We start from the raw sequence: 25,013 nt of genomic DNA on the forward strand, positions 1-25,013 counted from the left end.
ATATACATAACTTTATTAGAAAATGGATGATTTCTTTTTTTTGAGTTATACCGTTATTCCATAGATCGAATATCAAATATTTTGATTGAGATACTTTATTAAACAAAATAGTATATACATTAATAACCATTGCTAAACACATTATATTCTATTATTTAGATGTGCTTATAACTTTTTGTTATTTCCGTTTGTTATTTTTAGCAATTTTTTTTACTACTTTTATCATTTTTAAACTTTTTCTATTTTTAACAATGGAGTTCTCTGTCTGCTTAGTCGTTTTTGAAACCACTTCAATTCTTTTATTTCTCAGTTCTTTCTGGTCTACGACATTGAATATATTTTCATACCATTTCGATGCTTCACTACTGCAAAATTTTATTAGAGAGTTATACCATTTTTCCATAAATGAAGCTAATATCTTTGTTAAATATCACAATTATTTTCTAAGATTAATATGGTATGTGTATGTAATCGTGCTCTTTTTATTTAGTTGATTTATGGAAAAACGGTGTAACTCGACTTATACCATTATTCCAAACATCCCCTCAATAATTGAAGACTCGCGGCAGTGGTAAACTAACACGCACCTCTGTTGGTTATAGTGTATAACCAAACAGTTCATGTTGAATACCCAGAAACCTGCGCACCCCAACAGAAATCTGATTGATGAGCCAACGCCGCCCAGGGGCTTAAGGAGTGATCTCCGTAAGCATTATGAGGAAATACGGCACCTGAGACCACAGCCGTATGAAGCCAAAAAACACAAGCAGGTCCTCAGTGAACCCCACAAACAGGCGTCGGATCGCTATACCAGGAATTGCCCGGTGAATTCAGTACTCAAAGAACAATACCCAAAACTTGTAGAAGAGGAACGCGCACTCCCCAGGGAAACGCGAATCACTCTAGCTCAACTTCGATCTGGATACTGTAACAGTTTAAACTCTTACTTATCCAGAATCAACCCCGACATACAAAATATATGTCCTGCTTGTAACGTGTTCCCACATGACACCAACCATCTCTTCAACTGTATTGTGGAACCAACGCCTCTAACACCCCTCTCATTATGGTCCACCCCTGTTGAAACAGCAAGTTTCCTTGGACTCCCGTTAGAGGATAATGATGACAATTTGTGATCGGTCGCACCTATTAGACTGGGGCCAAGCACTGCTACAACAACAACAACATATAGCGTAATCGGTTGCCATAAATCGTGGACACACACCATTTACTGTCATATTAGTGGAGAATAGTGTAGAGATAAAATGGAGAAACGCATTTCAGTTGCAACTGAGTAATATGCATACTGAAATTTAAAATAAAATGAATAAATGTAAGGCGCGATAACCTCCGAAGAGATCTAAGGCTGAGCTTCTCTTCCAATTTGCGTCGTGCTCCTCTTGATTTTCCCTACAAATTGGCCGGACGGGACCTACATGTTTTATGCCGACTCCGAACGGCATCTGCAAGGCAGATGGCTTTTCACTGAGAGCTTTTCATGGCAGAAATACACCCGGAGCGCTTGCCAAACACTGCCGAGGTGCGACCCCGCTTAGAAAAGTTTTCTTCTAATTGAAAAACTTATTTCTAAAATTTTGATGTTGCTTTGCCCGGGGTGCGAACCCAGGGCATACGGTGTGGCAGGCGGAGCACGCTACCATCACACCACGGTGGTCGTCATTTAGCATTACTAATTTTCTGCGTAACAATTTCATAAGTTTAGATAAAGTTACACACATAGCAGTCCATATAAAGTTGAAGTGCATATGTATATACATGTAAAAACAAGTAAGGAAGGTTAAGTTCGGGTGTAACCGAACATTACATACTCAGTTGAGAGCTATGGTGACAACATAAGGGAAAATAACCATGTAGGAAAATGAACCGAGGGAAACCCTGGAATGTGTTTGTATGACATGTGTATCAAATGAAAGGCATTAAAGAGTATTTTATGAGGGAGTGGGCCATAGTTCTATAGGTGGACGCCATTTAGGGATATAGCCATAAAGGTGGATCAGGGTTGATTCTAGAATGCGTTTGTACGATATGGGTATCAAATGAAAAAATGAAAGGTGTTAACGAGTATTTTAAAAGGGAGTAATCCTTAGTTCCATAGGTGGACGCCGTTTCGAAATATCGCCATAAAGGTGGACCAGGGGTGACCCTAGAATTTGTTTGTACAATATGGGTATCAAAAGAAAGGTGTTAATGAGTATTTTAAAAGGGAGTGATGATTAGTCCCACAGGTGGACGCCGTTTCGAGATATCGCCATAAAGGTGGACCAGGTGTGACCCTAGAATTTGTTTGTACGATATGGGTATCAAATTAAAGGTATTAATGAGGGTTTTAAAAGGGAGTGGTGGTTGTTGTATAGGTGGTCGCCTTTTTGAGATATCGCCATAAAGGTGGACCACGGGTGACTCTAGAATGCGTTTGTACGATATGAGTATCAAATGAAAGGTGTTAATGAGTATTTTAAAAGGGAGTAATTCTTAGTTCCATAGGAGGACGCCGTTTCGAGATATCGCCATAAAGGTGGACCAGGGGTGACCCTAGAATTTGTTTGTACAATATGGGTATCAAAAGAAAGGTATTAATGAGTATTTTAATAGGGAGTAATCCTTAGTTCCATAGGTGGACGCCGTTTCGAGATATCGCCACAAAGGTGGACCAGGGGTGACCCTAGAATTTGTTTGTACAATATGGGTATCAAAAGAAAGGTATTAATGAGTATTTTAAAAGCGAGTAATCCTTAGTTCCATAGGTGGACGCCGTTTCGAGATATCGCCATAAAGGTGGACCAGGGGTGACCCTAGAATTTGTTTGCACAATATGGGTATCAAAAGAAAGGTATTAATGAGTATTTTAAAAGCGAGTAATCCTTAGTTCCATAGGTGGACGCCGTTTCGAGATATCGCCATAAAGGTGGACCAGGGTTGACCCTAGAATTTGTTTGCACAATATGGGTATCAAAAGAAAGGTGTTAATGAGTATTTTAAAAGGGAGTGATGATTAGTCCCACAGGTGGACGCCGTTTCGAGATATCGCCATAAAGGTGGACCAGGTGTGACCCTAGAATTTGTTTGTACAATATGGGTATCAAAAGAAAGGTATTAATGAGTATTTTAATAGGGAGTAATCCATAGTTCCATAGGTGGACGCCGTTTCGAGATATCGCCATAAAGGTGGACCAGGGGTGACCCTAGAATTTGTTTGTACAATATGGGTATCAAAAGAAAGGTATTAATGAGTATTTTAAAAGCGAGTAATCCTTAGTTCCATAGGTGGACGCCGTTTCGAGATATCGCCATAAAGGTGGACCAGGGGTGACCCTAGAATTTGTTTGCACAATATGGGTATCAAAAGAAAGGTGTTAATGAGTATTTTAAAAGGGAGTGATGATTAGTCCCACAGGTGGACGCCGTTTCGAGATATCGCCATAAAGGTGGACCAGGTGTGACCCTAGAATTTGTTTGTACGATATGGGTATCAAATTAAAGGTATTAATGAGGGTTTTAAAAGGGAGTGGTGGTAGTTGTATAGGTGGTCGCCTTTTTGAGATATCGCCATAAAGGTGGACCACGGGTGACTCTAGAATGCGTTTGTACGATATGAGTATCAAATGAAAGGTGTTAATGAGTATTCTAAAAGGGAGTAATCCTTAGTTCTATAGGTGAACGCCGTTTCGAAATATCGCCATAAAGGTGGACCAGGGGTGACTCTAGAATGTGTTTGTATGATATGGGTATCAAATTAAAGGTATTAATTAGGATTTTAAAAGGGAGTGGTGGTTGTTGTATAGGTTGTCGCATTTTCGAGATATCGCCATAAAGGTGGACCAGGGGTGATCCTAGAATTTGTTTGTACAATATGGGTATCAAAAGAAAGGTGTTAATGAGTATTTTAAAGGGGAGAGGGCCTTAGTTCTATAGGTGAACGCCTTTTCGAGGTATCGCAATAAAGGTGGACCAGGGGTGACTCTAGAATGTGTTTGTACGATATGGGTATCAAATTAAAGGTATTAATGAGAGTTTTAAAAGGGAGTGATGTGAAGGCGTTTTCCAGATATCGACCAAAATGTGGGCCAGGGTGACCCAGAACATCATCTGTTGGATACCGCTACTTTATTTATATATGTAATACCTGCCAAGATTTTAAGGGTTTTTTATTTGGCCTGCAGAACTTTTCATTTTCTTCTACTTAATATGGTAGGTGTCACAACCATTTTATAAAGTTTTTTCTAAAGTTATATTTCGCGTCAATAAAACAATCCAATTACCTTACCATGTTTGGTATAGAATTATGGCATTTTTTCATTTTTCGTAATTTTCGATATCGAAAAAGTGGGCGTGGTCATAGTCGGATTTCGTTCATTTTTCATACCAAGATAAAGTGAGTTCACGTAAGCACGTGAACTAAGTTCAGTAAAAATATGTCGATTTTTGCTCAAGTTATCGTGTTAAAGGCCATGCGGAAGGACAGACGGTCGACTGTGTATAAAAACTGGGCGTGGCATTAACCGATTTCGCCCATTTGCACAGAAAACAGTTAACGTCATAAAATCTATGCCCCTACCAAATTTCAAAAGGATTGGTTAATTTTTGTTCGACTTATGGCGTTAAAAGTATCCTAGACAAATTAAATGAAAAAGGGCGGAGCCACGCCCATTTTGAAATTTTCTGTTATTTTTGTATTTTGTTGCACCATATCATTACTGGAGTTGAATGTTGACATAATTTACTTATATACTGTAAAGATATTAAATTTTTTGTTAAAATTTTACTTTAAAAAAAAAATTTTTTTAAAAGTGGGCGTGGTCCTTCTCCGATTTTGCTAATTTTTATTAAGCGTACATATAGTAATAGCAGTAACGTTTCTGCCAAATTTCATCATGATATCTTCAACGATTGCCAAATTACAGCTTGCAAAAGTTTTAAATTACCTTCTTTTAAAAGTGGGCGGTGCCACGCCCATTGTCCAAAATTTTACTAGTTTTCTATTCTGCGTCATAAGTTCAACTCACCTACCAAGTTTCGTCGCTTTAGCTGTCTTTTGTAATGAATTATCGCACTTTTTCGGTTTTTCGAAATTTTCGATATCGAAAAAGTGGGCGTGGTTATAGTCCGATATCGTTCATTTTAAATAGCGATCTGAGATGAGTGCTTAGGAACCTACATACCAAATTTCATCAAGATACCTCAAAATTTACTCAAGTTATCGTGTTAACGGACGGACGGACGGACATGGCTCAATCAAATTTTTTTTCGATCCTGATTATTTTGATATATGGAAGTCTATATCTATCTCGATTCCTTTATATATGTACAACCAACCGTTATCCAATCAAACTTAATATACTCTGTGAGCTCTGCTCAACTGAGTATAAAAATATAGCAGTATAGTTTGTTTTTTCAGCACTTATTGGAGATGAAATTAACACTGCGGGTTTTAAAGAAAAAATTTGTTGTGTGATAATTTAAAATTTGACTGACTAAAAATAATATTAGTTTCTAATTAGGTTCTTATCCAACGGTCGTACATATTTCACTACTCTTTCATATAAATAGTTAGTTAATAAATTTTCAAAATTATTTTTCTTTAAAAATAATCAAATAAATAGAAGGATAAAAATAATCAAAAACAAAAACAAAAGGAAAGTAAAGTAAATAAATATTTATTTTATTATTTTGTAATAAATTAACTTATCGATTTCTAAATGATTTGGTTATATTTTAAAATGACAAAGAATTTGTGTTTTTTGATAACAATTTTAATTAATCAGTAATTAATTGCCTGGTCAGGTAATAGAAATTAATGAATCATTATATTTAAAAAACGAATAAATTAATACAAACAGTTTGAACGATTAATTATGATTGCTGTAACCCTAATGTATTACTAAACTTTAATTACGATTACCGTTATCATAATCATTTGCATTACTGTTTTGATTGGTGCTATCTTTACTTTGTAAAGATTGAAATTACAAGGAGTGTAATCCGAATATCAGTTACCTACGTATAATAATGATTACATAAAAAGTAACTTACAAAAATGTGAAATTATGATTGCAGTAATTGGTACACGGTTTTAAGTTTAAGCATTAATTTGTGTACTATATGGCATGAGACCAAATAAAATTTGGTTTACAATTTAGATTTTACCGGTTTTCGTGCAAATGATGCACAGACCTTGATTTCAATTTAAACCAACGAGGTCTACCCTTGTATTTACCAAAAACAGAAGTGAGGCCCACAAAGTGCGATGTGTTAATATGTAGGCCTTACCCAGGGATTGTAGTTAGACTACAAATGAGGTAACTTTGACAGTAATAAATAATTTCATGCTTGAGAAGAGCTTCGTAGGATTTTTAACGGTATCAACCGATTGCGATAAGCTTTATTATTATTTATTATCGATAGCGAAGTCGACGATAAACTTACCGGTTTGCTATCGCCGACTCATCGGCTTATTATCGGCTTGATATGGCCAGTTAAAATAAAAAAAAATAAATGTAAGGCGCGATAACCTCCGAAGAGGTTTAAGGCCGAGATTCTTTTCCAATTTGAGTCGTGCTTATTTTAATTTTACCTACAAATTGGCGGACGAGACCTACTTGTTTATGCCGACCGATGAGTCGCCGATAACATGCTGATAACGATAACACTCCTAAAAGAAATCGATGGAATTTCGATTTGAAATCGATAACTTTTTTTATAAAAAATCGATTACTTTTACTTATCAAATCGATAACTTTTCAATAACAAATCGATAAATACTCAATAGCAAATCGATAAATTTTCTATTACTGGAGACTTAAACCTGTAAGCGCATAGTAAAGGTAAATATTTTACATGTTAATGGAAAAATGAGAGGGGGTGTCTTCTCTAGGAACTTATGCTTAAATTTAATGCTACGCCCATCAAATAACTTTAATGTTTTTTTTTCAGTTTCAGTTTAGTTCATTAAAAAATTTTTACAAGTGAGACTATTGTCTCTTAACGTACATCAACATTCGGATCTTATACAATATTTCGAATTTCTAAATTTATTTTTAATACATATTATGTTAAATAAGTAGTTTATAAAAACTAATCGCAGAATTAAAGCTTAGCACTATCAACTATTCTATGTAAGTATATTTGTATGAATGCACAAAAATAAAACAAAATAAGAAAGAAAAATAAAAGAATGAATCTGTTTCAGAAAAATTAAAAAAGATATTATGCATGTATATTTTGCAGAAATTCTGATAAAGCCAATTTAAAGCGCCTGTTGTTGCGTTCATTTTTAATGTCATTTGGTAGTGAGTTCCATAATTTGATAGCACTGATAAAGAGCTGATTGCTTTCGTTGAAGGTTCATACGTCCAAGTTGTAATGAACCTGTGAGATGAAATATTTTCATTTTTAGTGAAAGCCGGCTGGCACAAAATAGTCTCTGACGGATATGGCGTGGAAGAATTATCTAAGCTAGCCCTATTTGGACATAGGAAACAGGTACATAGAAAAAAAAGATCGCGCGAATCCTACTTAAAACCAATAAACTGGAGAATATAAGCTTCGTCGAAAAGATGGAAATATACATTTCCCCCAAGAACGAAGACAAATCTGCCGTTGCCGCTTTACAAACGGAACCCCGTCATATTAGCGACGATGAGAAGGCAAGACAATCAGAAGTCAAGAATAAATAGACCAATTTCTACGCGGGTTTCCGCCCCTTGACAGAATGAACACGCCAAAGCCTAAGCATTGCTGAAAATCTGGTTAAAATTTCAAAAGCACTACTTAATCAGTGCTCTAAAACCAGTCAGTTTTACTGTTGGGTTTTTTTATTAACTTAAAATACGAGTGCGAGTATTTGCATTATTAACCATGTCTTTGGTAAGCCACATTTTAAACTTATGTAAATAAAAGTTTAGCGAGTCAAAACACAAATGAAATACTTAGTGTTTGGCAAAGAAAATTTAGCAAGTTTAAAATTTATTAGAATGTGCAATAACAAGTAGGAAGTCTAAGTTCGAGTGAAACCGAACATTACATACCCAGCTGTACACTAGAAATACTGTTGTTGTTTGTTTTGTGTGCTTAATAGTGTTTCAAGGCTGCGCAATATTACATGTGGTGCCTCTTAGTTTAATGAATAAAAAACACTTATTTTAATTTGGGATGTTCAGCATTTATATTTGTTTTCAAAAATAATTAACAAGAATTACAAAATTAACACTTATTTAAATATTTAAGTCTGTATATGTCGATACTCGTTTTATAACTCAATTTTTATATTTTCCATTACTTCAATATTTTATTACAAAACAATATGTTTCTGTGTTCAATCTGGATACAGTAAAATACAGTAGAACGGATTAAAGTATTTAGTACCTTAACCCATTCCCACATACATATACATATGGTTCTATTCTGAACTAATTTTTCTTCGGGTTATGGCTCCCGAAACATAGAAAATTGCTTAGTCACACAAGGGGCGGTAGTACGCCTATTTTTTAAAATTTGAAGTTTTTCCTATTTATTGTTATAACTCCACTTGGGAAATGAAATGCCATTGATATAAAGCTCGTTTTTGTAAAGATATAGCTTATTTTATTCGTCCAGAACCCTTTTAAAAATCTTTTATATAAAAGTGGGCGTGGTCCTTAGCCGATTTCGTAAATTTTTCTTCAAAGCATTCCTTATAGTAAAGGCAACCTCTCTGCCGAATTTAGTTACGATAGGTTTAACGATTTTTGATTTATGTTTAATAATCTTTGTAGAATTAATTTTGTCACAAGTGGGCGGTACCAGGCCCATTTTAGAAAATTTTTTAAAATTTTTATCAATAGTCTCGATATCACTCCACACTTCAAATTTCAACATTCTGGGTGTATTATTTACTAAATAATCAGGTTTTTTGTGTTTTCGAAAATGTTATATATATTTTCAGTACCAATCTCTTCTGGGCCCAGATAAGCTCATTTACCAAATTTGGTGAAGATATCTCAATATTTACTCAAGTTATCGTGTTAACGGACAGACGGAACGGTAGGACATGGCTCAATCAAATTTTTTTCGACACTGAAGATTTTGATGTAGGAAGTCTATATCTATCTCGATTCCTTTATATCTGTACAACCAACCGTTATCCAATCAAAGTTATAATACCCTGTGTACAAGAATAAGAGTATTAAAAGGAACAAGGGTATAAAAAGTTGCACACTTAACTGCGATATGTTTAAACAATGTGAGCAATTGGTTTCCACGTCTGCTGATACTTCTAGGAGCTTGCTCATACAACTTACATTTTAAGGTTTAGGAATCCAGTTTTCGCTATGATTGGTCGTTACCAAAAATTCTTGAATTATATATACGCTTTTCCACTAATCGTATATGTATAGAATAATTCTCGCTCAAAGCACTTCAATCTGTAATTTTAAATGCATGAATAGATGCCTACGTTCTTATGTACATAATTCTATTTACTAGAAAAACAATGGGTTGTTTGCGTATTTAGCCTTTTTTTTAATCAATGACCAAATTGTTTTGGGAAATACAAGATCAATTTCAAATATCCATTCATATATGTATCTTGATTTAGTTTATTTTCTATGCCATGCATAAAATAAAAATTTTGGTAAAATTTCTATACATTTTTAATAGTCCCGAAAGTTTACATGTACATATTTACATACATTATATATGTGCACAAACATAAAGTTTATACAAAATTTTAGAATACGAATTTTATACAGCGGAAATGGCTAAGCTTTAAATTAACCAATTTATATGCATATCCACAATAGGGTGGCCTCTATTTCTTGAACGTGTCATACTACTTACCGGCGGCCCCGAAAAAACAACTGGTATGATGAAGAATGCCGCGTTGCAACCGAAAGAAAAGACGCTGCCTACAAGGCTACGTTAAAAGCGAGCGCGACAAGAGGAGTGTGTGAACGCTATCGTGAGTTGAAAAGGGAAGCGAGACGCCTTTTCAGGAAGAAAAAAGCAGAAGCAGAAAGGCGTGAGTGCGAGGAGCTTGAGCTGCTAGCCACCAGGAATAACGCCCGAAAATTCTACCAAAAAATACGGCGACAGACGGAAGGTTTAAGACCGGGGCAAACTCCTGTAGGAATGAAAACGGCGACCTTGTAACTGATGTCCAGAGAGTGCTTAGATTATGGAGGGAACACTTCTCTGCTCTCCTAAATGGAGGCAGCAATTCACCGCGCAGAGATGAAGAACCCGATCCCACAATCGATGATGATGGAATATATGTCCCCCCGCCCGATTATGACGAAGTTAGAATAGCAATAACCAGATTGAAAAACAACGAGGCCGTGGGCGCTGATGGATTGCCTGCGGAGCTATTCAAGTTCGGCGGCGAGGAGTTGGTAAGGCGCATGCAGCAGCTTCTTAGCAAAATATGGGCGGACGAAAGCATGCCCGACGGTTGGAATCTAAGTGTTCTTTGCCCAGTCCACAAGAAAGGGGATACTGCAAAATGCACCAACTATCGTGGAATCAGCCTTCTTAATATCGCATATAAGGTCCTTTCAAGTGTATTGTGCAAAAGATTGAAGCCCACCGTGAACCGGCTGATTGGACCTTATCAGTGCGGCTTCAGACCTGGTAAATCTACCATCGACCAGATTTTCACAATGCGCCAAATCTTGGAAAAAACCCGTGAAAAGAGAATCGACACACATCACCTCTTCGTCGACTTTAAAGCCGCCTTCGACAGCACGAAAAGGAGCTGCCTATATGCCGCTATGTCTGAATTTGGTTTCCCCGCAAAACTTATACGGCTGTGCAAAATGACGTTGAGCAACACCATCAGCTCAGTCAGAATTGGGAAGGACCTCTCCGAGCCGTTCGAAACTAAACGAGGTTTCAGACAGGGTGACCCCCTATCGTGCGATTTCTTTAATTTGATGCTGGAGAAAATTATACTAGCTGCAGAACTTAACCGCACTGGAACAATATACTATAAAAGCGTGCAATTACTGGCATATGCTGATGACATTGATATCATCTGCCTAAACACCCGCGCTGTTAGTTCTGCTTACTCCAAGCTGGAAAAAGAAGCGGTAAAGATGGGTTTGATGGTGAATGAGGACAAAACGAAGTACCTGCTGTCATCGAGCAAAGAGTCAGCGCATATGCGCCTTGGCAACCACGCTACTGTTGGCAGCCATAATTTCGAAATAGTAAAAGACTTTGTTTATTTGGGAACCAGCATCAACACTAGCAACAACATCAGCACTGAAATCCAGCGAAGAACCAATCTTTCCAATAAATGCTACTTTGGACTAAGTAGGCAATTGAAAAGTAAAGTCCTCTCTCGGCGAACGAAAATCATACTCTACAAGTCACTTATCGTACCCGTCCTGCTATATGGGGCAGAAGCATGTACCATGACAACAGCAGATGAAGCGGCTTTGGGAGTGTTCGAGAGAAAAGTTCTTCGAAAGATTTATGGACCTCTACGCGTTGGCGATGGCGAGTACCGAAGAAGATTTAACGATGAGCTGTACGAGCTATACGCAGACATCAACATAGTCCAGCGAATTAAAACGCAGCGGCTGCGCTGGCTAGGCCATGTTATGCGAATGAAAGATGATGCTCCGGCCAAGAAAGTGTTTCTATCGGAACCCGCCTATGGAAGCAGAGGTAGAGGGCGGCCCCCACTCCGTTGGAAGGACCAGGTGGAAAACGATTTAAACTCCCTTGGTGTGACCAATTGGCGCCGGTTGGCGGAGCGAAGGAGCGACTGGCGCGCCTTGTTGGACGGCCATAACCGTTTAGACGGTTAAGCGCCAATTAAGTAAGTAAGTAAGTCATACTACTTGCCAAACTTTGACATGGTTTATTATTATTATTATTAGGCCTCGATGCACTGCGACTTTTATTTAGCTCTATTGTGCTTGATCTTTCAGCCAATTATTGTGTTTGGAGGCTTTTAATATATTTAAGTATGTCTTCAGGACTTTTCCTCCATTTCATGAAGGGATAAGAGTCACACTACCTAGATGGGAGAGTCTCGGCATTGCCAGAGCGGCACATACACAAAGAATGTGAACCGACGTTTAATACTCCAGCTCACAAAAGTGACAGATTATTTCATAGGATATATTTAATTTATGATATAATGTCTAAGACTACAATGTTCCGTATAGAACCACACCACTATGCAAAGTATGTAAGGTTATTTCACGGTTAAACGTTTTGACTTAAATCTGAAACTAAATTTGGTTTAAAATTCTGATGATAAAACGACTGCACTGAATTTGGTTTCAATTTTAAACCAGTGAAGGTGTCTAAGTTCGGGTGTAACCGAACATTATATACTGAGCGTGAGCTTCAATTGCACATTTCATTTCAGATAAATTGCTTTTCTACATAACACGTGGCACCGCCCGTTTAAAAGAAAAATTTCTCCCCATTTCCTCTTACAATAAAACTTGATAAGTGAAATATCATTGATTCAAATCTATTTTTTGCTAAGTTATAACTTATTATTCTAGTCTTCGATCCTTTTAAACTTGTTTTATATCTAAGTTGCCGTGGTCTTTAACCGATCCCGTCAATTTTTACTAGAAATATTTTCTGCTATAGGGAAAATTTGTGTACCAAATTTTATTAAGATCTGTTAATTTTTCTTCGAGTTATGGCTCCCGAAACATAGAAAATTGCTTAGTCATAAAAGGAGCGGTGCCAGGCCCATTTTTTTAAATTTAAAGTTTTTCCTATTTACTGTTATAAATACACTTGGAAAATGAAATACCGTTGATATAAAGCTCTTTATTGTAAAGATATAGCTTGCTTTATTCGTCCACGACCCTTTTAAAAGTCTTGGGCGTGGTCCTTAACCGATTTCATTAATTTTTCTTCAAAGCATTCCTTATAGTAAAGGCAACCTCTTTGCCGAATTTTGTTACGATAGGTTTAACGATTTTTGATTTATGATTAATATTTGTAAAATTAATTTTATCACAAGTGGGCGGTGCCACGCCCATTTAATAAAAAATTTCCAAATTTTTATCAAGAGTCTCAATATCAGTCCACATTCCAAATTTTAACATTATGTTTTTCCAAAATTTTATATATATAAAAAGTGGGCGTGGTTATCATCCAATTTCGCTCATTTTCAATACCAATCTATTCTGGATCCAGATAAGCTCGTGTACTAAGTTTGGTGAAGATATCTCAATATTTACTCAAGTTATCGTGCTAACGGCAGACGGGCGGACCTGGCTCAATCAAATTTTTTTTCGATACTGATGATTTTGATATATGGAAGTCTATATCTATCTCGATTCCTTATATCTGTACCAACCGTTATCCAATCAAAGTTATTATACTCTGTGTGCAAAGCACTCTGAGTATAAAAAAAAGAAGGATTGTATAACAAAATGTTGTGAAAAGAATCTACTACGACTTGAGGCACTTTTCACCAATAAAATATTTTATTTTTTAGATTTTCAACAGTGAGCTTAACCTTTTTGGTTTAGTTTTGATAGTTTGTATATTCAAAAAAGGTTTGGATGTTGCTTCGAGCGGGACTTGAACGCAGGTCTTTCGGTGTGAAAGGCGAATCATGCTAGCACCACACCACCGCGGCTTATTGTTCACATCTGCCTTTAATCAATATAACGACCAACATCGTTGACTCAAAAATTAGTTTTGATATCACTCTGAAAAGTGTTAATGTCTACAATTACATCACACGTTTTCACATTGCACTATTTTGGTGGTAAACTTGTGTTAACACTGAGCTGCACTTTTTTGTATTTGTTGTAAATTAAGAGAACTCCAATTAAGTACAAAAAATTGCTAAGACCGATGAATGGCTTAAACTTAAGGCCAAGGTTTCTAACCGTGCATGATTAAAAGTTTTCTGAGTCTAATGGTTCCGAAACATGATCATTGATTATTTGTAGACCTCTTTAGCAAGGCAGCGTTTCCAAAATTTAAATACTAGAATTTTCGATTATATTGCCTCATGATCTTCTTCATCAACTGATTCCAATTAACTGCTTAGCAAGTAGTATAATTGGTTTGGAATAAAAATCAGATATGTGTAATATAATAAAAAATAATGGTGAATCTAAATCGTTTGAGCGTGTTATTAGTCCATATCAAGAAATTTGACTTCTTTAAAACACTTAAACTAATTCCTTTGAGCATTTTACGTTCCGTTCTTCTAACACGAAGTCCTCAGAAGAATCATAACCCATTAGGATCACCAGAGGAGCTTTTATAAGTTTAGTTTGGTAGTTTAACTGCTTCAGAAATTTTTCTGTTACCCGACAAATGTGTTTTCGAGAGCATATATTTTGAGCGCGCCCGACTACATCTTTTCCAGGTGTACTTCAGAAAACGAAAATTGTACTTCAGAAGCTCTAAAATGTACTCAAGAATAGTCAGTTGTATTTCCGAAACTGTAAAATATTTTTCAGAATAATCAATTGCAGAAAAATCAATTTTACTTCAGAAATGAGAAATTGTTCTTTAAAAACCGTAAAGAGTAGTCAATTGTACACCCGTAGCCGTAAAATGTGTTTCAAAATTAACATATAGCTCATAAAAGTAAAATACTGGAAATGCAACTAAAGCACAATAAGTAGTTTGTGAAGTACAATTAACGGTTTCAACGGTTCAATTGGCTATTCTGAAGTACAATTAAAGATTTCTGAAATAAAATTTACGGCTTCCGAATTACAATTCACAATTTTGAAGTACTATTAACAATTGAATTGAAATTGACTATTCTGAAAAACATATGACGCTTTCCGAAGTACACTTGGCAACACTTGTACCACTTCTGAATTACATTTGACTGTTTTGAAGTCCAATTTATTGTTTTTGAATTACAATTAATTATTGTGAAATACTTTTTACCATTTCTGAACAACATTTTACTCGGAAAAGGTGTACACTTTTAGGTGTTTTGAGGTACTCTGTTATCATATCTATCGATATGATGCTATGAACAATCTTCTTGTTTCTGTGTACGGTAAGCATGGGACCACCTTCCATTTTCAACTACTTTGTTCTGTGGTTTACTTTAAACATTTTTTTTAGAATAATTAAGGCAGGTTTTGTATGCGTTTTAAAGAAGTTATACAATTTTTTATATTTTATATTAATCATTGATAAGAGGTGCACATGTCGAACTGCCATGTTTTAGAAATTGTCGTTGTTGCGACCTTTAATAAGTGTTTTAGAAAAATAAATAAATACATGAACCTTTCATCTTTGCAAATATCCTCTTACCTGCTTCACAAATTCCCCATATGCAATGCAATGGAAATGGTTTTAATATCGCCCTTACCTCAAATACATACGTACTCAATTAATTCGGTATGCCTGATTGGGAGTGTACGTTAATAAAGTCAACTCAAATGCCACTTTTGATGACTGTTTAAGGCAAGGACGTGATGTGAATTGCATTACAGTTATATGTCTCACTCACACACTTATGCTACACATACACGCATGAAAATGAATAATACGCCATTTTTGATGATTACTTCATACGGAGCATAGTAGAACATTCTGAAGAAATTTATGTCAAAATAATATCACTTGAGAGGAACAAATATAGGTTGAGAAAGAAGGATAGAAATAGTGGTAGAGGTTGATAGATGTAGAGAAGAAGTTAGGATGTGCACAATTTAAGAGTAAGTGAGTTAGGGGAGAGCAGCGAATGGTAAAAGGTAAAGGAAAATAGAGAAAGAAAACAGATATAAACTTCAATGTTAAGTGACCTCAAACGGGTAAAAAGACAAAAGCGGTAGAGAAAGGAAAAGGTTATGAGGCTATATCCTCAACAGGGAATCCCAACAGAGATCAACAACAACAGAAAGGAAAGGGAGAGAACATTGACCAGACCTGGATTAGACAGGTGACTGTTTACTTTATTTGCAAAGATTTTAATATGCAATATTCTTTTTTTTATATGAATTTTTTTTAAGTATTCTATCTTTTTTGACTCACCATTTAACTTGCTGTCAAGTTGTTGTTGTTTTTGTTGTTGTAGCGACGGATGCAGGTCCGGTACGTTTTGGTAACAAGCACCATTAACGTACTAGCACGACCATCTTGGAACCGATTTGGTATGACCATATGAAGCCTTCTAGGCCTTGGGCTGTTAAAGAAACAGGATTCGCCACGTGTAGGTGAGGTTGACAATTGGGTTGGGGAAGCTATATATTGCGCTTGCAACCCCTTGACAGGGTTGCGCTACACAACTCCTGCACGGAGAAAAATGTTTTACTTAAATCTAGAAAAATATATTCTTATTCCAAAATTTAAGATATAATCAATATTGACTTGGTTTTTACTTCAATTAACAAAACGACTATTCCTGAAATAAGAAATAATGTAAATAAAAAATAATAAAAAAACCAAGAAAAAGTTCTTAACATTTGCTTAATTTGAGAGAAGGGGTTTACTTGTATTAAGAAAAAAATAGGCAAACGATTTTCTTGCTGCCAAACAACAACAAATTTGTATAAAGAAAAACTGTTTAAAACTGTGAAAATTATCAAGAACACAATTTCTTAATATTGCTTAGTTTGAATCTGGATACAACAGATTGTAGCAGAAGCTTGCAAATAAATAAGAAATGTTTTTTATAATGAAGAACAACGTTTCTTGGTTATTTCGCATCGCCTACCAAGTTTCTTCGGCTCTCGTTGGCTATAAAGATAAACGAAAACCAGACATAATAACGGGATCTTTTAAAAATAAGCACACAAAGTCTTCAGTTAGTGGTTGCATTTTAAAGGGAAAAGACATTTTTCATACCAGTGAGTAAAAAATAAAACAAGGGAAGTAATGGCGGATATTTTGTTCAAAACACTTAGCGAGTGGAAATTGGACACGTTATTTGGGCATCTAAATTGTAAGTAAATATATTTAAAATAAAGCCTAAACAAAAAATGCATAAATGTAAATAGTTTTAGCAAGTTATTTCAAGAAACAAATATTTTATGCACTGCTAAAACAATTACAATTACAGGAGTTTTATTAGAATAAGAACAACAGATATCCAAGCGGAAAATTTTACCATTTTTATAAAAATGCAGTTGCACGTTTGCGTAAGGAAAGTTTGTTTCCGGCAAGACATCGAACGGATCCAAGCTCGCCAGTTGATGCCTTTGAGGAAAACAAGGAATGGCTCCGATATTTTTGTGAACCGTAGGAGGAGGTTCAAAGACGTTGGGTTGAAACCTCAGAATACCGCGAAACATCCTTACAAAAAAGTAAAGACAAACCAATTAACGACTTACTTTTGGAGTGGCCTGCCTACAAAAAGGACTTTAGAAAGCTTTGGTAAGTGCACCCCATCGCTTTGAAAAATATATATGATAATATATTAGTATTCAAATGCTTATTTTTATACCTCTCATGAACATGAAATGGTATATTAACTTTGGTCCGATGTTTGTAACGTTGAGAAATATAGAAGAATAGACTCATTATTAAGTATACCGAATTGATCAGGGCGACGAACTGAGTTGATATAGCCATGTCCGTCTGTCCGTCCGTCCGTATGTCTTTTTGAACGCAAACTACTCCCTCAAATTTTGAGATATCTCAATGAAATTTGGCACAAGGATGTATTTTTGTATTATATTAGACATTTGTCGGATCCGGTAGGATCGGACCACTATAACATATATCTCCCATACAGCCGATCGTTCAGATAAGACGGTTTTGATTTTTGAAACTCGGTGATATATATTCTAATATATCATAGAAGATATCCTGAAAAAATCACTTTGATCGGAGCTATATATAGTTATATCCCAAACAACCGATCGTTCAGATAGAAAGATTTTTGGCCATCTCTCCCTTAATTTAGAAAGTATAAACGTGAAACACGGTGATATATATTTTAATATATCATAGAAGATTTTCTGAAAAAATCACTTTGATCGGAGCTATATATAGTATATATCCCATACAACCGATCGTTCAGATAGAAAGATTTTTGGCAATTTCTCCCTTAATTTCTAATATAATAACGTTAAACTTGGTGATATTTATTCTAAAGTAGCATAGAAGATTTCATGAAAAAATCATTTCGATCGGAGCTATATATAATATATATCCCATACAACCGATCGTTCAGATAGAAAGATTGCCGTTTCTCCCTTAATTTCCAATATAAAAACGTTAAACTTGGTAGTATTTATTCTAATGTATCATAGAAGATTTCCTGAAAAAATCAATTTGATCGGAGCTATATGTATATAGTATATACCTATCCCATACAACCGATCGTTCAGATAGAAAGATTTTTGGCCATTTCTCCCTTAGTTTCCGAAATGAAAACGTGAAACATGGTTATATATATTCTAATATATCATAGAAGATGTCCTGTAAAAATCGTTTCGATCGGAGCTATATATAATATATATCCCATACAACCGATCGTTCAGATAAGGGGGTTTTTTGCCATTTTTTATTTTATATTTATCTTAAAAAACATTTTGGTATGTACATCTGTTCACTATATATTTCTTATCTTATACATCCGATTATATGGAGATTACGAAAGGGATAAGATTATTGTTCAGCCCCATTCATGAAAGGTATGAAGTCTTCGGCACAGCCGATGACAGTCCCGTCCTTACTTGTTTGTAATTTAATTTGTTTATGGTATCTTAGATCAACACAGATTTTAACCAACTAAGCGAAGGCAATTGCTATGGACTGCAATCGAAATGGGACTCATTTACTTATAAAAGATAAGCACAAGCTGGAAGTTTTTTCAACACTTCGTGATATAACAAACAAAGGTAATCTAGTTAGTGTTCTTTTAGTTAGATTTACGCGTATTCGATTTGTTGTCAGCTATAATGCCCCCTACCGAAGTTATTAAATCGAAAAATAAAAAAGTTTGGAAGCCGTCGATCAGCGATTCTCAAGGGCAATTTTTATTAAGAGTCAACAGTGCTAACGATCTACAGACATCTTTATAAACCCTTTCCATGCAATTAAAGGAGTACGGATTACATTTACAACCCCTTGTAGTATTAATTTGCGACAAAGACCCTTGTAATTTACAGATAGTTGGAATATTTTACGATATAAAATACTATTACACATCTGTTATTGACGCAGCGTTAAATATTTTTAAATTGCATTTTATTTTAAATTTTCAATATCAGAAACAGTGTGCTCATGTTTGGCAATTCATACAAAAATACTTTTTCGAGATAGATTCAAACAATATATCGGCTTGTGTAAATGTAACAATTCCAAAATTTTATAAATGTATACAAAGTTGTTTGTAAAGACTGCTTTAAAATTGTAAATTATTTAATTAGATGAAATGATTGTAATATGTCCAGAGCATGGTGACAGTATTATATTTAAAAACACTTGGTACAACGAAATATCTACTAGGGATGACCTTTATATGTGCTATTATATAAACAAACATACTACCCTGTTTAGAAAAATAAATATTGAAATATTAAAATGTAAGCCATTGCAAAAATTTCGTTTACCAAATGGTAAATCGGCATTCAAACCTCATATTTTGTGAAATAGGTAAAATGATTCATTAAATTTACTTATGTATACATTAAATTTTAAGCATTTCTGTACACATCTTCATGTTACTCATATTACTCTAAAAACGAGTTCACTTGTAAACTAAAAAAATTTCAATAAAATCTGTGCCAGCACAATTGGGTATAAATATATTTCTGTGTTATATTAGGAAAGGGTTTACTGGGTTTACGAAAAAATTTCCTTGATTATTGCAGTCAACCTTAAGGAAATATTTACTAAATTTTAGGTGAAAAAGATTTCTTACTTCAAGAAAGGTCTTTCTTAGTTATTGATATTTTACTAAGCAAAAAATTGTTTAACTTGAGTATACATTTTCTTATTTTTACAGCTTACGCAAGAAAATATGTACTTCACTTAAGGAAAAAATTCTTAACTATTTAAGTGGTTATCAAGACGGAAATAAGTAAATATTTTCTTGTTAATTGAAAAATTCAAAAATCCCATATTTCTTAATAACAAGAAATTATTTTCCAAGTTGAAAAACATGCCTAATTTTACTTGTTTCTGCTTTGGTTTGAGTAACAAATTCTCTCCGTGTGCCGCGGGTATATTCTAAGCCCCCTTACCCGCTATCAAGTCATTTGATTTTGTTACACATATCTTAAAAATTGCCTACTGTCCAGCAAATAAACACTTCGGCGAGTGTTGTGATGATGCAATTAACATTAAACACTTCATTAAATTGAATTTATGATTTAAATATTTACGTTCGTATGTGTATACTTATGTATGTATGTATGTACCTTTTTAATGAGCAGCACCATATGAATTCAGCGCTGGCATCAAGATAAACTTGGTCAACAGCCGTGAGCTTTACTTTTAGTGCGTTTCTGTCAAGAAATTTTACTTCCTCTTTAACACTCGCTGGCTCTCAATTTTCCATGAGCTCCTGCATTTGTCTGTAATGAATTTATGATTTTTGTTCCTTTTTGTACAACTTTTCGCTTCATTACGTCGTTCTGCGTTGAGTTTGTTGTGCTCCTGGCTTTGTTGTGATTTCATTTATATTTACTGCCAGTGGCTGGTAGCTTCTTTAAATATTTAAAAAAAAACATGTGAACTCATATTGAAATTTTTTTTTGTAATTATTGAAGAAATGTATGAAAAATTTTGTATCGCACCACTTATACGCCATGTCGTATTAAAATAAAATAATTAAGCGCATCGTAAAGTATCTTATGAGTAAGGCAACCCGCAATATAGAAAGAAATATTGATTTTAGGCGCTTATAAAATACCTTTAAAATCTAAATTTATGCTCAAAATATGATTCTTAGTTTAGCTCCGACTGCTAGAAATAAGCATGAAATATATAAATTTTTTTGCAAAATATGCTTATAAATAGGTAATAATTGCAAAATATGCATATTTGATTGTTTTAACGGTAACGAGTCACATACAAAATATGATTTTGCATACTTTGGGTTGCCCTGCTTATGAGCATTAACGCTGACTGAGCTTTACTAGCAGTTGGAAGTTGTAGAGCTTCTTGGATTAACAGTTTTTGTGTGAATACTTTAGAACGGCAATACTCCACTGCTTTGAATAAAAAAAAAATTTTCTATGTAAATATATTTGTTAATCTAATGCGCGAGATTGGAAAAGGTGTTAACTTGCGACTTAGAATTTAATTGTTTAATCTTTATCTATATATATAAAAATGAATTTGTGTGCGTTAGGTCGTTAAAAACTGAAAAACGCCTACACCGATTTCAATAATTTTTTTTCTATTATTTTCGATCTGATTCAGGGATCATTTACGACAAAAAAATTATTTAAAAAACTTCAATTAAAAAATATTTTAGCTATTACTCAAAAACGGTTTGCCCGATTTTAAAAATATTTTCTTTCCTTTATTTCGATCGGACTGACTGTTCATTTACAGCAAAAAAAATTTGGAAAATCTTCAATTTATCAATATTTTAGATAATAGTACGAGTTTGGTTGTTATTATTCATATGATATGAATCAGAGTGGATGGATAAATTTTTGCCAGATGTCGACGTAAATAAATTTCTTTCGTATATGCAACATACATTTAAATTTTTCCAATTCCAACCTTTGAGAATTCCACAAGACTTTTGTAATCTATCTATCTATATATATAAAATTGAATTTGTGTGCATTAGGTCGTTCAAAACTGAAAAACGGCTACACCGATTTCAATAATTTTTTTTCTATTATTTGCTCGCGGCAACAGTGCCAACAAGTCTGAAAAGGGTTTCGTTTCCCCACGGTTGTATACGAAACGTGCATTAGAACGGTTTTCTACTACTACTTCCTCTAATGCTACTATTTTAAAAATACTTTTTTAAACAGTTATATGTATATATTGCAAAATGAATCGGCTTGCATATAATTAAATGTATGTGAAAGCGAAATGAATGTCAATAATGCGCTGCTTAACATAAAGTCGACTTAAGTCTATGGTTATTCCGTTTTTCGTATTTCTTGCAAAAAATTTATGTTTTTGTTTTCGTACTATTGCAACACACTTTGGGAATTGGTTTTCGAGGTTGAGAGAGAATATTTCCATTTCAGTTTTTTAGTGTTTCCGCAACCTTCTTGCGATTAATATCGTTTGAGACAAAGCGTACGATATTTCCAATGTATTTTTTTCTCCCCTAACACCCCAAAACACTCAAACGTCTCATCAAGCACTCGCTGGCACTGAAACTGATTTAGGAGCCGAAAATAGGCTCATCCCTGGCTTAAACCAATGAATGCTTTAATAATTAGGCCCAAATCTCTAAGTTCACTTAAAGGTAAGGAACGAATATTGTCGCCAAACTTTACTTGGTTTATTAAGCGCACTCGGAACACATTGTATGTTTGTTGATAGCGCAATTTAAATTCCTCAAAAATTTTTCTATTTTTTTTTCCTTTTTATTTGGATTATAGTGACTATTGATTTCAAAAAAAAAAAACTAAGCTGTGAAGACATTCTTCGAATAATTTCCAAAATTTACCTAAATAGATTCATTCAATCATCAACCTACATAAGTAATATCGTGCTTTTCTATTCTGTGAAAAAAGAGAAATGCATGTAAAAATTCCATTGACAGCTTCCTCTTCTTATTGCGCTTTTGTTATATTTTGTTCTGCTCCTACTGCAGAAATTTTATATCTTACTCGTGCGTTCCTTGAGTCAATAAAAGTCCTACCACAACTCATTTGCTCGCAATACTTATAATTTGAATCTTACTCGTATTATACAAGTGGCAGCTTCTTTGAACACCGAAGTATCGAATCAATATATATATATATATATGTATATGTAAATTCTTTATTAGTCTTGCGGGAGTTACTTTATTGCACTCAGGAAAAAACACTGCCGTTGTTTGTCGTTACCGAAACATTTAAGTGAGAATTCCCCTATGCACTGACAGCATTTTGCTTTTTACTATTATTTTCCCTTTATTCCGGTAAGTATTGGTGAGAAATTCGTAAGGGACAAATCGTAAAATGTTTGCAGTAATAAGGTTGTTGGGAAGCGTACAAATATTTAAGTTAAGTCACACATACAAAAATGTTTAATTGATGTAAAGAGTATTTGCAATGATTATTTGGGGTCTTCGATCTATAAACTCTACCGCAACCCTTCCTCAAATACGCGAATGTCTCATCGAAGTAGGTAAATCTATTTATGAAATCTAATGATTAGTTAAAAATTGGCTTCCAGCGCCATCTATGGGTAAACTCGTTCTATTACCATATTTACAACACAGTGAAAGAAATGGTGCTAGTAAAATCAACAAATTGGTTCTGATGTCCTTGACTTAACGGAGATTCGGTGAAATTGATCGAATTATGATTAATTCGACTGAGTTCTTTGTCAAGCGAAAAATTTAGTTTAGTCATTTCAACAGAAGAGAAATTGTCGCTCTTAAGTTAACAAAATTCTGTAAAATTGCCAGATTCCTAATCAATCTAACTCATTTTTCTGTTATTTGCCGTGCAGAGGAATGTCAAGTCAAAAGAAAATTTTCATTGATTTCGATTAATGGCATATTTTTGTACAAGGCTTTGTATGGGAAATTATCAAGAAGAAGCAATCAGCTGTTGGGATAACACCACCTCTACTGAATTCGCGTTGTGTTAACACAATTGATCTTACAGGTCATTTCAACGGCGACCAACTGTCAATACATGAACAAATCTCAAAGAGAATTTTACGCTCTCTACTTTGTACTTATAACGATGGTGCCACTTGTTAAAAAACAGCACCGAAGTAAGAAAACCACCAAATCAAAAAACACACAAAATGGGAAAACAACAAAAAACTAGTTTTTCAGTTATCAATACAAAACGAAAACCCCTTTTTTGAATTTAGTGTGCATAAAATTCAAATTCAAATTTGCAACTTCTCCTCTAAGCGAAATGCACAATTTCGCGCTCTTGTTGCAAAAGTTTTGTTTCAACGAACAGGATTTTTCCAAAGTTATTTTGTTCAAGTTTTTACGAATTTTCGTTCAAGCGAACGAATCTAATAAGATAATAAAAAAACATCCTTTCTAATGTTGATGTTTCCGAAAACATAAAAGTTTGAGTTGTTTTGGAATCCTTTCAACTTAAAAATAAAAAAAAAAAAAAAAACTTAAAGTGTTGCGAAAATTAAACTTGCCGAATTACATGTAAAGTTACTCCAGTGGTGAATTACCTTCCTGCGATTTGATTCTTTACCTTTCTATAACTTACAAGTTCTCTACTTAAAATGTTATGTCAAACATTTATACAAGTTTTGTTCGAAACAATCAAGTGTGGCAACTACATGCGAGAGAAGAAATTGACAATGAGCTAAGCTGCAAACGAAAGAATTGAGAATCAGTTTTGTGACTACTATTTTCATTTCTATTTGCAAAGCGAATTTCAAAACTATAAATCAAATAAATTATAAAATATAAAATTTGGCGAAAGTGCGTTTAATAAAACAAAGTAATAAAGTGTATAAAGTTTAATGTGTGCCAGCATATCTGATGTACGCCGAATTGAAGTTTGGTTAGTCAGTGCGTACATATGTAGGTATATATAGCAAGCTTGCGTATTTATGTATTCACATATTTACGTATGTATGTATATGGCAACATAGGCACTTTCGTACAAAGCTGTCGCAATAACTTTTTTGTTCATTTGACTACTACAACGGTCAATTATGAACCAACGATTTGTGCGCAGTTGATTCAACATCTTGTTGCGATGGATAAAAATTTACAGAAATTTCGGTTGAACTGACCCCTATTTTGGTTGATTATGCCAGCTTTTTTCTTTCAGTGAAAAGTAACATCAAAACTTAGAAAAAAGTTTTTGCAAAAAGAATAGCATTTTTCTAAGCAAGTTCGCCCCTCTGTAGTGATTTGCAAACACTCCCTGTGTATTTCTGTCTTGAAAACCGTTTCAATGAAAATTCATCTGCATTGCAGATATCTT

The 25,013-nt window shown here is 34.5% G+C and overlaps 2 protein-coding genes across 7 annotated transcripts in view; one reads left to right on the forward strand and one right to left on the reverse strand.

Moving 5' to 3' along the window:
• LOC137248343 (uncharacterized) overlaps nt 1-22,816 on the reverse strand; it is a 36,794-nt gene extending 13,978 nt beyond the window's left edge. The window contains exons 1-2 of the mRNA XM_067779211.1: nt 22,792-22,816; nt 20,331-20,618 (exon numbers count right to left, since the gene is read on the reverse strand). The gene's annotated coding sequence lies outside the window, so the exon portion shown is untranslated. The remainder of the gene's footprint in view (nt 1-20,330; nt 20,619-22,791) is intronic.
• rdgA (retinal degeneration A) overlaps nt 1-25,013 on the forward strand; it is a 1,310,388-nt gene that overhangs the window by 771,247 nt on the left and 514,128 nt on the right. The gene's annotated exons all lie outside the window — the stretch shown is intronic.

This window comes from Eurosta solidaginis, chromosome 4 (assembly GCF_040869045.1).
Source record: "Eurosta solidaginis isolate ZX-2024a chromosome 4, ASM4086904v1, whole genome shotgun sequence".
Lineage (NCBI taxonomy): Eukaryota > Metazoa > Arthropoda > Insecta > Diptera > Tephritidae > Eurosta > Eurosta solidaginis.